The following is a 13,397-nucleotide window of genomic DNA, read 5'->3' as shown; positions in this document are numbered from 1 at the left end:
CAGGTGAGGAGTTGATGGACTAGGGACTGATGGACTGATGGACTGATGGACTGTTGGACTGATGGCCTGATGGACTGATGGACTGATGGCCTGATGGCCTGATGGACTGTTGGACTGTGGCCTGATGGCCTGATGGACTGATGGACTGATGGCCTGATGGACTGATGGACTGTTGGACTGATGGCCTGATGGCCTGATGGCCTGATGGACTGATGGCCTGATGGACTGATGGACTGATGGCCTGTTGGACTGTTGGCCTGTTGGACTGTTGACTGATGCCTGATGGACTGATGGACTGATGGCCTGATGGACTGATGGACTGATGGGACCGTTGGGACTGATGGCCTGATGGCGTGATGGCCTGATGGACTGATGGACTGATGGACTGATGGCCTGATGGCCTGATGGGCCTGTTGGACTGTTGGACTGATGGACTGATGGACTGATGGACTGATGGACTGATGGACTGATGGACTGATGGCCTGATGACTGATGCTGCCTGATGGCCTGATGGCTGATGGATCTGGTGGCTTGATTGATTGGTTGGGCAGTTGGTATGTTGGTTGAATGATTGGTTGGCAGTGGTATGTTTGGTTGATTGATTGCGTCGTTAGGGCAGTTGGTATAGTTGGTGTCGATATAAGTGAGGTTGCAGTGTGAGGACGTTATGGCTAAGGAGCGTGAGTGTGAATGGGAACGTCGGGTTCTGTCTAGGAGCATCCCATCGGAGGCTCGCGTGCATGGCGTCTTAGGAGCAACAGTCCGTGGAGGCAGCGCTAGGGACTCTGCGAGTAGTATGTTCTGCTCGTCGTCGGCCTTGAAGCGGTCGACTATGAATGTGCTTTCGCGTCGACCAGTAATCTATTACCGCAGCGCAGACATATATAGGGTGTTGTGGCCGATGCGCGAACCCGAGAGAGATCGTCGAGAACCCGGCGTGTCTCTCGAAACAGAAACGGTAACTCCACCTATGCGTCGAAGTACTGCCGTACAAGAAGAACCAGTCGTTCCGCACGGATCCCTAAGCTCACCCGGGCGTCTGCGTACCAACTTAAGCTCTGGTTGCTAAGAAGCCGCGCGCAAACGTGCAATGTCCAGGTAAAGGTGTCTGGAGAATCTTATGTTAAAGACTGATCCTACCGAGTGATCTTAGAAGGGTATCTTGAACACACTAGATTAAGACAACACTCCATTGATATCAATACGAGTGAGTGTAAGGATACAGGCAAAGTGATAGAGCGAGCTAAACATGCAGTTCATGATGCTGTTGTGGCACCTCAATCCGTGAGAGAACGCATTTGCCGAGATAGACCTGGTGAGCGCATGTTATACTGAAATAAGCTCACGGTAAGACACAGCATTATATTGTACTGTTGGTTGTCCTTTTAGTGTGGAGGGCTCTAGCTCTTGAGTAGCTGAGGCTGGCTTATGTGGACAGTTTGTGTACCAGCTGCTCTGTGTGGTACTGTTCGTGCTTCGCTAGATTCTGATGAGTAAGTGTGAGCACGCAAGGCCAGCCTGAAGAGCCCTCTATCGGTAGCTAGAGCCTAAAAGGATACACTAAAGTCTCGAAAGAAGAGCCCTCAGTCCTATACCGGTCTGGCGTGCAATGAAATTGTCTCAACCTATGCCTACTTGCGACCGGCTGACCACCGCTGCAGAGCGCTGCCAAACATAGCACCGAGGAAGACCCAGTGTTCACAGACGGCTGACATCTTCGTCCACGTCAAGCCGCACGTGCATTGCCGCATAATTTGCAGTGGAATCCTCCCTCTCCGCCTAGGCACATCCCTCCCTATGTGTCACCCAATAGCCAAGAGCAGACCCCTGTGTGTGAGTGAATAGTCGCGTGGATGACAGCTGTAGTGGCGTCGCGTTTTTTTGACAATGGTGGTGCTTTCAGCATGACGGCATATTTAGCGGATGAGGTTGAGAGTGGAAACACCGACACCCGTCCCCTGTGATCTACGCCCGGAGGGGTGGGGAGAGAGCGGTGCCAGTGCGCAAGCCCAGCCCCGGAGATCAGCGCTAAAAACTGCCCCTGCTAGCCCTGGGTGACGACTTTTGTATAGACATACAGGCCCCGGAATAAAATTGACCCCCAGAAATGTACCTCAATCTTCGTACCCTGTGTTTCCCTGGTCTGAGACCACAGCTTCCTCACTTAATAAGCAACAGCACAACACGCCCCTTGCGGTCCGCTGGCGCGTTCGATCTTATTGGCATCGTGAGTGTGTATTTTGCGTGTCCTACGTCGCTAGGGTCGACCCTTCGAGTCCAGTCGCGCCGCCGCATCGCAGATTGACTCCCGCTTACCAGCCGCTCCCAGATCTAGGGCATGCAAGGAGAAACCGCACTGCGGGTCCCCACACAAGTGAGAGCACCGTGCTACTGGGATAGTGCGGACCTCGGACTCTTACCTGATCCGCCCATAAACCAGCGCACATACGATCATCCAGTCGAGAAGCCCACCAGTGCCGAACTGGGAAGAGGAGAGTGACATGTGCACAGCCCTTCAAACGAAGCAAGACCAGAGGTGCTCAAAAATCTGCGGCAGTATATGTAACTAGTGTGAGTCCCGGACTGTTATAGTCTGGGCGACCTCATCTGTCCAATTTGTCTCCAGTCAACCTATTGAGAACGAAATGTTACTCACACCTAACCCTTATCCTTGACGGCTCGCCCTAGCCTCCCGCCCTAGCTCTTGGAAACCTGCGTCGCACACTACCTGCGGTGTAGCAAAGCGCCCATGAATATAGCTCACAGGTTCCAAACCAGGCGTGGAACTATCCCGTAACGCACGCTCAGTCGAACAACCCTGCGCCGACACATCCCGCCCACCGAATCGTGACTCCACCAAGTCATGCATCAGCCACTCTCCCATCACTGAATCCGAACAAAAGAAATGGAGCGAATCAACTAATCGACCCTAATCCTCCCTAGATGTACTGGACCCTAGGCTCCACGAGCCTAACCACTCTAGTCTCGTCGGATCCCTCGTTAGGCGTGTCACACCGTAAGGCGCCGCCGTACCTTGATGCCCACATGACCACCGTGTCGTCAACACCTCTGAGCGCCGCTGTATGTACTCTTGCAGCCAAGCGTAAGCCTACCAGGCCAGCCCAAACCACGTATCCCTGTAGACCTCATAGAACTCTAACGGAGGCGGCGGTGAACCCGTGACCTAACAGCGCTCGAAGCGACATCTCATAGAGCAGCGCTAACCGGCACAATTCAACTATACGCCTCACCTACACTGAGTCAATCGTCACCCCATTACAACTCCAATCTGCCCATATACGAGAGAAGACCTTTCTTAACTCCCAGTAACCCTTTAAATAAGAAGCCCAGCCAGAGAATCTATGCATGGCCGCCTCACCACAACCAAACACGCCTTGTGCGTTGATAACTCTTTTCCCAGTCCCATGTATCCAGACCTAGCTTAAGGACATTTCCTCAGAGGTGGTTAACGAAGTTCCCTACACAAAGGCACGCCACCATGGAAGACAGCTCTGAGCTGCGCAGCCAGTGGCGCACAGCAGCACCAAGCCCTAACGAGAGATGGGTAAAAAGAGGGACGAGCCCATGAAAGGCCAACTAACCCTGTCATGCCGTCAGCTGAGACGGAGAATTGAGTGGCGGAAGAACCTGTCGTTAGGTCATTGGTACACGCGCGGACGGCCGACAAATCAACCGCGTTGATGCCCAACAGACGAGTTCGCTGTACTTCACAGAAGAGCCTTCGCCTTGTTGTGCAGGCTTCAGACGTAGCACAATCGTAGGAACGGTTGAGGTCTTCAGAAACTCACTCTATGACACTGTCACTAGGAATGAATAGAAATCGTACAATCGGAGGTTATGGTGCAAATGGTTCAACCACTCCTACCGCAAACCACTCAAACTCCCATAAAGAAGAAATCTGTGGGCGTAGCGCCTCCGCCTTCCAGTATTCCCCGTGACTGGACCCGACCATACGGATAGATAGGGCCGTCCCGATACTACCTAGGCTGTGTGTCCTATGCGAAGACGATAGCCTAACTAGCAGTGAGGCATGACTTACATAAGTATGAGCCCTTCCCACATCAAGACCACACCTGAGAGACCCTAGGACGCCCGAGTATCCGGTCCATCTATGCCATACGATCTACCGATAGGAGAATCTAATGGGGAGGGTCCAATGTCACCATCCATGCATAGTTACCCTATCGTTAGCGAGGTAGACAACAAAGGATGCTCGTCGGTAGCGTCTTGATCAGCAACACCCAATGGACAAGAGCCATCAATCTCCCGATTAGAATCAGACTACTGGTATTCAGAGTGTGCATGTTCAACCTCGAAACTCTATGCATATCAAGGCTGGACTTACATCGTCCCTAGAGCTCTCTGTAGTCCTCAACGAGCACTAGCACGCCAGTACGTGCAAACCGGAGCTAAGTGATATGCTGGCTCTCTTTCCACGGTCGTAGGCCAAGAGCCAAAACTGCGTTCTTCACTAAACAGAAGGACAAACTGCAGAATTCAAAAGGTCCCTTGTCGAGCATCTTATGCCCTTGATGCCAGAACACGCTCACCTAGATAGTTACTTTATGATGCCTGGTTTAGTTCGTTACAGGAACCACAAAGCAGCACGTACTAGACCTATTAGAGTCACAGTTCTCCCGACCGCGACCCCGACCAGCTTCTAGATCTAACTCATGCCCGTAACTTCATCAGCCTGGCCCAATTCAAGCAGCCGCTCACCCTTCCCAACGTTACTAGACACTACTTAGATCTGCGTGAGGGTCGCGAGCGTCTGCAGTACCACTACGTCAGATTGACTGGAATGGAGTGCTGCGGTATGGGCCGTTCTCCAGCCAAGGTCTCTATGACCTACCCTAACCCACACGGTCACGTAAAGAAAATACTGGGGTCCAGGCCTTCCATCCGAGCATGAGAGAAGACGGTGGCCACTTTCAATCTAGAGTAGTAGCCAATCTCCGGATGAGGTCGTTGAAAGCGCAAGAGGCCAAAATCCTAAGCAAACCACATTAGCTAAGATGGGTAGGAGAACTAAACAGTTGCAACCATCATAGACGAGCGCTACTGTAGCAAGAGGGTAGATAGCTTGCTGCTAGGCACCCTCCCACATCACGACCAGTCCTCAGATCTTAGGTCGATACTAGCGTGTCCGTGGGGCTCTCGCGACACTCACACACTACGAGATAGTTTCATTTAACTTACACAAGGAGGTTTGTACGGGGCTTCTCAAGCGTTGCTGCTCCACGAGAACCGCCTGCTGCCCGAAAGGACAAGGCTTTCACTTGGACAGTGGAGTGTGAGGAGGCGTCACACCCTCAAACGTTGCACTGATCGAGGCCCCGCTGCTCGGCCCCCCTGACCTCACCTTGCCTTTATCCTGACACAGACGCGCAGCAATTGGCATTGGGTGGGGTTGCTGGCCCAGGTCGGGCCAGAGGGGAGAGAGTGGTGGCGTATTTCAGCAAAACATTTTGACAAACATGAGCGCCGCTACTGTGTCACCGGCGGGAGCTTCGTTGGCTGTGTGGGCTTCCGTCAACCTTCAAGTACTACCTGGGTGCCTGCCCTTTTACTGTAAGGACTGACCACCTCTGCTCTCAGTGGCTCATGTCTTTCTTCAGAGTAGCCAGAGGGGCAGGTGGCACGCTGGTTGGAGGAGCTTTCAGCCGTATGACTTCACCGTGGTGCACAGGCAGGCGCACGCCACTCCAAACGCCGACGCCATGTCGCCGTCGGCCCCCTGTACGCAGACGGCTGCCGCCACTGGGAACGGAGAGAGACGGGAGAGAGAGCTGCGGGCAAGAGGAGGGTGGCTGCTGCCACAGTGTGTCGGGCGAGCGGGCCTGTTGCTGTGAGCTGCAGACTGTCGACGTGGCTGAAATGGCGCGAGCCAGCCAGGGACGGGACACAGACTTACAGCCACCTGCTTACAGTGGTAGAGCGCAGGTTAAGGCCACCATGGAAGAGGGGGACAGCGCTCTCACGCGCGATCCAAAGGAGTTGTGTCGAAGGTTGAGGAGACTGCGCTGGTGGTGGCGTGCTACAGCGCGGCATGGAAGGAGTCAAGCTACGGGGAGGAGAGAGTGGCAGTTGGTAGTCCCAAAAGCATCTGCGGGAGGCTGTGCTCCAGAGTACTCATGGGGTGGACTGGACACTTGGGGGTCACAAAAACACTCGCCGCGTCTCCGTCCAGGCTTCTACTGGGGCAGGCACAAGGGATGTGGGGACTTTTGTCGCTGCTGTGACAACTGCACAGCGCAGAAAAGGGCCCCCCAGCCGCTCTCATGCTTCCAGCCTCCAACAGTCCCAGTGGGCTCCCATGGAAGGCGTGGGAGTGATGTAGTGGGCCGTTCCCCCACACACAGTACAGTGAAACCGCTGGGTTGCTCGACGCATGGACTATTTCAACGCAAAAATGGCCGAGGCCTATGCTCTGCCTTGACCAGGAGGCAGAGACCATCGTCGACGCCCTGGACAGCGGGGATGTTCCAGCAGGTTTGGAGCTGCCAGAGTCCATCCACAGCGACCCAAGGCAGAAACTTGAGTCCCGTGTGTTCGCCACCATGTATGTGAGAGGCTGGGGATGCACAAGACCCGCACGAATCCTCTCCATCCTCAAAGTGAACTGGCCTTGTGGAGCGCTGTCAACAGAAAGCTTGGACGCAGCTGGCCATCGTCTCTTCCAAACACCAGCGTGACTGGGACAAGCACCTGCCTATGGTCCTCATTGGCATTGGCCGCCTCCGCTGTCCAAGACTCCACCTCCTGCAGCGCCTGCCCTCTCATGCTGGGGAGAGAGATCCGCACCCCTTGCGGAGATGGCGTTTGGTCGGCCCCTGAGATAGCCCTCATGTTCCTCCGGCCGGAGTGGCCCGGAGACTCCAGGACCGCCTGGAGACAGGCCCACACCTTCGCCAGAGAGCAGCTGTGGAATGCAGGGTGAGGCCAGAAAGGAAACTATGACGTGCACACCGGGAAGGCACTTTGTTGGGCTGGGAGCTGGTCTGAGCCGTTTCTACCAGCCCCCTAAGGAAAAAGCAGATGCCCCAAGTTGGACAGTCACTGGGTGGGACCCTTTGCATTCTCTATATGTTGTGTACCGCGTGCAGCTCCTCCAGGGGAGAAAGTGGCCCACTGCACCGGGACAGTTTAGCCCGCATACAGAGGACCTCTTGCTCCCCAAACCCCAGGAAACCCCACAATTCCCCTATCTGCAATACATTACTCCAGGCACCCCACCCTCAGGTGCCGCAGACAAGGCTCCAGACAGCCCATCCCCCTGTCTCCCCCCCTGTGTTCACCGCGTGGTTCCCCAAGAGGCCAGGGACTTGATTACCCGTTCCCGCTTCCCTTGTCCCCCGAGTATGCCCTGCCTTCATCCCCTGGTTCCCAGAGGGGCCACTCTGCGACCATCACGGCCACGGCAGGCAAAAGGACCTCCGCCGGTCGCTTCAGAGACTTTGTTGTCCTACGGGCGAGGGACTTTGTGGGTGGGGCTGTGTAGCCGACCCGCACAGACAGCTGTGTTTAGTGTTAGGCTAGGCAGGTGGTTGTGTTGTACTGACCAGTACCCGGTGTTCGCGGGGTCCGACATGTCAATCAACCTGCATCTGCCAATCACGGGAATGCCTTGAATTGTTCTGATGCCGGGCATCCTGGTGGTTGGCGGAAGTGGCGTGGAGGGGGGTTGGGCGGGGGGGGAGCCATTGGAAGTTAAGACCAGGTTCAGCCTTTGTTTACCTCTTCTCCTTACGTCTGGGCTTCCACAAGAGAAGGTCACGATTGGCTTTGGTTAGCTGTCATCATTTGGCGTGTGCTTACGGCCCAAACAGTAGCCTGTTAAAGTTGGTTTAATAAAAACCGTCAATTCGAAAACCTCAAAGCCTCTGTGCTGGACAAATTGTTCATTTATGAATCTAGTCAGTCATTACAGTAATATAGTTTGCTGAATCATGTTATATATTATGCGAAAAAACAACGGTGTATGTTGTTCAATCTTGCGTCCGATAGGCCCAAGCTAGACGTTTTAGGCACCACCCCCGTTATGGACTGGATTTGTTAGCCTCATTCCTGACAGTTCCGGTAATCAGTTTTTACTAGATAGGTTAGGCCAATATCAGAAATGAGGGCAGGGATTAGAGCCCCCCAAGAGGAAATTCATATTTAACCTGAGCCGCGACACCAGCTCCCACTGACACGAAATTATAAAACCCCGCTATTTCTACAATGTATCTTCTTAAAATATGTTTTAAAACTAACCTAAACACGAACCTTCAACCACACTGCTACCCCTATGCCTAACCCTAAATTAAAAAGAAAAGCTATTTTTGTTTTCATGCATTTTTACAATTATAGCCAACTTTGATTTTGTTGCTGCGCTTTCTTAAAGGAAAGCCAGTACCACCGGTCTTATGGCCCGTGACGTGACCAGAAAAGAGGGAAAGTCAGCGCCCTCTCAAATCGAACAGTAATCTGCGTTTCGGTTCATGTTGCAACAAGGCAGGCATGTTGCATCGTCCAGAGAATATACACATCTCTTTTCCATAAATACACTACATGACAAAAGGTATGTGGACACCAGGCTCGTCTAAAACATCTCATGCCAAAATCATGGCATTAAATATGGAGTCAGTCCCCATCCTTTGCCTGCATAAACAGCCTCCACTCTTATGGAGGCTTTCCACTGATGTTGGGAACATTGCTGCGGGCAGTGGCGGTTTTAGCTTGTAGGGGTGCCTGGCGAACCCCTCCTTTCAGCGCCCAAAATACAACAACAAAAAAACAGCCACCATTTTACACGAACTACTTGCAGACATTGCGAACAACACCAAATTAAATAATTCATAACATTTTAAAACTATATATAAAGATATACAAACAGAAGACTCATATCAAAAAAAGCTAACCAAAACAAATAGAAACAAATGTTAGTATATAATACAAATAAAAAGAGAATTGAATTATTACACTATACCCTATTGCTTAACAAAAACAAAACACCAAAAAAAGAAATTGCCACAAATAAAACTACATCACACAAATAGAATACCACACTTATAAAAGAAGAGAATCTGATTATTACACTATTGCACGTTCAAACAAGAAACAAACTAAATGTGCAAACTAATTTGCATTAGTACTGTACAAAAGTTTAGAGGTGCGTATTTGATAGGACTCCCCGCTCCCTCTATTCTCCGGGCTTCCAGTGGGAGGACCTGAGTCAACCTACCCCCGCCCCCTTCCCCATCCGTACCTCTGAGTGGAGACCTTCCAGCCAGTAGCCTGCCTAGCTCACAAACTAGGAATCAGGAGATGCCACTCCAACAAGGTTAATTGACCCACCAGTCCCACATGGTGACATGATATCATTGACGTGAATTCCAAATGATTGTCGATGGAAAACCCGATCGCACAAATGTCACCATTCTGAATCTTTTTTTTTTTTGTGCGGGGACTTGCTTCTATTCAGCCACAAAGCATAGTGAGGTCCGGGCACTGATGTTGGGCATTAGGACTGGCTCGCATTCGCTGGTCCATTCATCCCAAAGGTTTCGTGGTTGAGGTCGAGGCTAACGGTGCCAGGCCAGTCCAAGTTCTTCCCAGGGGACCATCTCCAACCAAAACCATTTCTGTATGAGACCTCGCTTTGTTGCACTGGGGCACTGTCATTACCTGAAAACAGGAAAGGACCTTCCGCCAAACTGTTGCCACAAAGTTTGGAAGTGCAGAATCATGCTAGATTCGTAGAATGTAAATTTTATGCTGTAAGCGTTGGATTTCCCTTCACTGGAAAGAATGGCCTGCCCCAAAACCATGAAAAAACAAGCCCCTGTTGGACTGTTGGACTGATGGACTGATGGACTGATGGACTGATGGACTGATGGACTGATGGACTGATGGCCTGATGGACTGATGGCCTGATGGCCTGATGGCCTGATTGACTGGTGGCTTGATTGATTGGTTGGGCAGTTGGTATGTTGGTTGAATGATTGGTTGGGCAGTTGGTATGTTGGTTGATTGATTGGTTGGGCAGTTGGTATGTTGGTTGATTGATTGATTGATTGATCGATCGATCGATCTGTTAGAAATGTAGCGCTGGCTTCATGTTTTCTCCTCTGTGTTGCAGTGTGATCTCCAACAACAACAAGGATGGTTTCATCCAGCGAACGGTGAACGCGTCCCAAGCGTACTCCGACATCGTCGACGCCGTCAGAGCCGCTGAGATCGCTGCCAACCAGGCTGCTGTGGACGCACTGGCGGTAAGGGCAACGCTTCCACATATTTCCTACGTTGTGACGACCATGATAGAGGACACACAAAATACACTCTCTGAGACTCATAGAAACAGCATTACAGTATATGCATATGTGTGACAACCTAAACATTGCCATGATGGACCTGTAAGTAGGTAACATATGTCTGTTGTTGTTGTTGTTGTTGTTGATGATGCTGTTGTTGTTGTTGCTGTTGTTGATGTTGTTGTTGTTGTTGTTGTTGATGTGTGCAGAATGTACAGGATCAGGACCTGGGCCAGACAGCTAACGGTCTGAAGAAATACAGTATTGAACTGGTGAACCGGGCTGTCAAACTACAGGAAGATGTCAGTAATGGTGAGAGCCTGATGCCCTTTGTGTTTTTCCCTCCTTCCCCAGGACCCGTATTCACAAACAGGAGGGTTGATATCGGATCAGCTTTGCCTTTTAAGGTTGTAACGAATACGATTGATATGAACAAGGGTACACACGGGGGGGAGAACTGTTCCCAGATCAGCGCTCTTGACCTGGGACACTTTTTTAAAATACAGGCCGAGATGTTATGTTGCTGAATGCTTGTTGTTGTGGACACTTCCTTTTAATAGCAAGACAACGTGCGCGTGCCTTGTCATAACGTAGTTATTTCTGTCTCTGCTGTCAGACTTGAAGCCCCAGCTCCAGGATGCTAAGACTCGTCTGGATGAGGCCAGGGACAAACAGGAGACTCTACTGAACGACCTAGAGATGGTGCAGAGTAGCCTCAACTTCAGTAGAGGTAAGGCCAGGGATAAACGGGAGATCTATTGCGAAAAACAATGTATCTATACTCACACTTCCTGGAACACTTTTTTTAAAATACAGGCCCAGATGTAATGTTGCTGACCTTTTTTCCTTTGTTTTGTCTTTTTTAGTATGGTCAGGGCGTGGAGTTGGGGTGGGCAGTCTAGTTTTGTATTTCTATGTTTTCCTATTTCTGTGTTTGGCCTGATTATGGTTATTCTCAATCAGAGGCGAGTGTTTTGTGTTGTCTCTGATCGGGACCATATTTAGGTAGCCTGTTTTGTGTTGGTTTTGTGGGTGGTTGTTTTCAGTCTTTTGTGTGTCTGCACCAGATAGAACTGTTCGGTTGTCACTTTTGTTGTTTTGTATTTTGAGTTGTTCACCTTTATTAAAGCAAGATGGACCCTTACCACGCTGCGCACTGGTCCTCCGATCCTTCTAACTTATCCTCCTCAGACGAGGAAGACGACAGCCGTTACACCCAGATGTTATGTTGCTGAATGCTTGTTGTTGTGTACACTTCCTTTTAATAGCAAGACAACGTGCGCGTGCCTTGTCATAACGTAGTTATTTCTGTCTCTGCTGTCAGACTTGAAGCCCCAGCTCAGGATGCTAAGACTCGTCTGGATGAGGCCAGGGACAAACAGGAGATTCTACTGAACGACCTAGAGATGGTGCAGAGTAGCCTCAACTTCAGTAGAGGTAAGGCCAGGGATAAACGGGAGATCTATTGCGAAAACAATGTTCTATACTCACACTTGTTGTACACAAACAAATGTTACTCACACCTAACCCTAACCTGACCCTAGCTCACACCTAACCCTGACCCTGACCCTGCTCACACCTAACCCTGATCCTGACCCTAGCTCACCTACCTGATCTGACCCTAGCTCACACCTAACCCTGATCCTGACCCTAGCTCACACCTAACCCTGATACTGACCCTAGCTCACACCTAACCCTGATACTGACCCTAGCTCACACCTAACCCTGATCCTGACCCTAGCTCACACCTACCTGATACTGACCTGCTCACACCTACGACTCTACCTAGCTCACACCTAACCTGATCTGACCCTAGCTCACACCTAACCCTGATCCTGACCCTAGCTCACACTAACCTGACCTGACCTAGCTCACACCTAACCCTGACCTGCTCACACCTAACCCTGACCCTAGCTCACACCTAACCCTGACCCTACTCACACCTAACTACTGACCCTAGCTCACACTACTGATACTGACCCTAGCTCACACTAACCCTGACCCTAGCTCACACCTAACCCTGATCCTGACCCTAGCTCACACCTAACCTGACCCTAGCTCACTCTACCGTAGAACACTGCCTAGTCACATCACTAGAGACATCTGACCTAGTCACATCTAACCCGTAGACATCTGACCTAGTCACATCTAACCGCGTACGAGACTTCTGACCCTAGGTCACATCTAACCCTGGTAGAGACATTCTGACCTGACCCTAGCCCCAACCCACACCTCTATTCTCTCTCCCTTCCCAGAGGAGACAGCTAGTGACATTGAGGAGGCTAAAGCAGCAGCGGAGGAGGCCAGCAGTACAGCAGCGAGGGTAAAGGACACCCTGGCCCCTATCAAGGAGCAGCTGGCCAATGGCAGCAGCAGTACGGAGACGCCAACACCAACAACAATGTCGTCCACAAGGCCTTCCTGGAGGCCAACACCTCTGGTAGGTCTTCAACCACTAGACACTACTAGATGGTAGATCTGGTAGACCTTCAACCACTACACACTACACACTACTAGAAGTAGATCTGGTAGGTCTTCAACCACTAGACACTATAGATAGTAATCTGGTAGGTCTTCAACCACTACACACTACTAGATAGTAGATCTGGTAGGTCCACTAGACACTACTAGATAGTAGATCTGGTAGGACCACTAGACACTATCTATCGATAGTAGATCTGTCGGTCTTCAACCACTAGACACTACTAGATAGTAGATCTGGTAGGTCTTCAACCACTACACATACTAGATAGTAGATCTGGTAGGTCTTCAACCACTACACACTACTAGATAGTATTTGGAGGTCTTCAACCACTACCACTACTAGATAGTAGATCTGGTAGTCTTCATCACTAATAGATAGTAGGTCTCACACTAGACACTACTAGGTAGTAGTCTGGTAGTCACTAGACTACTAGATAGTAGTCTGGTAGGTCTTCAAACCATCACTAGTCACTTACTAGATGGTAGATCTTCAACCACTAGACACTACTGAGATGTAGATCTGGTCAGGTCCACTAACACTACTAGATAGTAGGTCTGGTAGGGTCCACTAGACACTACTGAGATATGATCTTGGTA

At 50.9% G+C, this 13,397-nt stretch overlaps 1 pseudogene; it reads left to right on the top strand.

Moving 5' to 3' along the window:
- Positions 1-13,397, top strand: part of LOC112071131 (laminin subunit alpha-5-like) — a 95,750-nt pseudogene that overhangs the window by 19,736 nt on the left and 62,617 nt on the right.

Source organism: Salvelinus sp. IW2-2015, unplaced genomic scaffold, assembly GCF_002910315.2.
Source record: "Salvelinus sp. IW2-2015 unplaced genomic scaffold, ASM291031v2 Un_scaffold1526, whole genome shotgun sequence".
In the NCBI taxonomy this organism is placed as follows: Eukaryota; Metazoa; Chordata; class Actinopteri; order Salmoniformes; family Salmonidae; genus Salvelinus; species Salvelinus sp. IW2-2015.
Note: the sequence above shows the minus strand (reverse complement) of the source record. Positions and strands in the feature narration are given on the sequence as shown.